Source organism: Adiantum capillus-veneris, chromosome 29 (genome assembly GCF_014529385.1).
Source record: "Adiantum capillus-veneris isolate H3 chromosome 29, ASM1452938v2, whole genome shotgun sequence".
Taxonomy (NCBI): Eukaryota; Viridiplantae; Streptophyta; class Polypodiopsida; order Polypodiales; family Pteridaceae; genus Adiantum; species Adiantum capillus-veneris.
In genome coordinates, this window is record NC_140959.1 from 119496358 (window position 1) to 119498217 (window position 1860).

Consider the following 1860-nt stretch of genomic DNA (forward strand, 5'->3'; position numbering starts at 1 on the left):
TTTTTCTCCAGTCAGGCACTTGCAAAATTGGAGCCGAAATTAATTGTTGCTTCAATTTTTGGAAAGCCTGCTCATATTCCTCCTTCCATTCGGACTTAGCAATGAGGGCATATAACGGCTTAGCTATTACAACATACATATATATGAAACATTTGTAGTACCCTCAATGCCTCATAAATGATTGCACTTCTTTCATCTTCGTTGGTCTCGGTACTGCAGCAATTATTTGTACCTTTTCTTGATCAGTTGAAATTCCATTTTTGGACACAATGTGGCCCAAAATTTTACCTTGTCTTACCATGAAGACGCATTTTTCCAGGTTTAAGAAGATCTGATACGTTCTGCATTTTTCAAATACTTTTCCCAGATGACTGATGTGGTCACGTCATCGATGAGAATGAACACAAAGATCATCCATGTAGATCTCTAGAAATTGACTGAGATATTTTTTGAATGCATGGCTCATTAGTCTTTGAAATGTAGGGGCATTAGTCAGACCGAAAGGCATTACCCTGTAGACAAATACACCCCACTCTGTCACAAAAGCTGTCTTATTTTGATCTTCTGCTTTAATTGTAAACTGGTTGTAGCCTGAGAATACATCCAACAAACTATAGGCCTCTTTCTCTGCTAACCTCTCAATAACATGATCTGTTATTGGCAGTGGATAGTTTTCCCTGATGGTGGCTGCATTTACCTGTTTGAGGTTTACACAGACACGCAGTTTGCCATTCTTTTTGGGTACCACCACAATCGTGGACACCCAATTGGTGTGTTCAATCTCATAGATAAACTAAGCATCCTTCAGTTTTTCTATATCCTCCTTAATTTTTTTGGCAAAAGTTTCATTGTACGTGTAAGAACGTTATCTGTGTGGTCTGGCATCACTCTTAAGGGGAATTGTGTGCTGACAAATCTGAGGATCTATCCCCTTTAGATCTTTGTATGACCATGCAAAGACATCTTTGTATCGTATGAGCGTATCGACAGGAATTTCCTCTTCCTCGTCAATAAGGTCCATGGCAATGTATGCCGGTTTAGGCTCCTTGCTTGGTTCTACTAAGTTGATGCATTTGGCGTTTTCAGGCCCATCATATGAAGTTCCTGGCTCCTTGGGATCTCGTTTGGGTTTTTGCACCACAATTTTCCTATCCTAAATGGTATACTCCTTATAGTGGGAAGGTTCATCGAGTTTATCATAATTTGATTCCTCATCAGTTTCCATTTCTGTTGTCCAAACTTCCTTCAAGGCTTGCTTCAATTCATTGTATTTGATTTTATGCTTCATTTTGGAGAACTTAATCAATTTTTTGATATTGCTCTTTTTTTTTGGTTTTTGTGTATTTGCCTTCTTCGATTTTGTTTTGGTTGAGTCAGGTTTCATGTATCTCTTTGATGTCCTGTCCTTGAGGTAGTCAGTCGCTTCTACTAAACTTACATACTACGTTTTGTCAGTTAACAGAGGTATTGAGTCCTTGTTGTGCTTGTCTCAGTTGTTTCTGCATTTATCTCGATATCTACATTGTCTTCGAGGATTTTGGTTTGGAAAATCATAGTAGATCACCCGTTGATCCTTCCGTTTGATGCTCTGACTTGAGCTACTATACAGCTCGTCATTTGCGTTATCCTCTAGCATCTTATCAGTCGAGTCTTGGAAATCTTCTTCATTCGTTTGGTCAAGGTCTCTTACAGAGATTTCATCCACTATGCATCGGCACTCGGCAACCCCGTCCTTGCCAGGGACTTCCCCCTCTGACTTCGGAGTTAGGCTGACACCCATCATCTGGAATGGAATGATATCATACCCTTCCTCATCAAAAATTTGGTGAGGGTCACCTCATTTACACAAACATCAAGAGT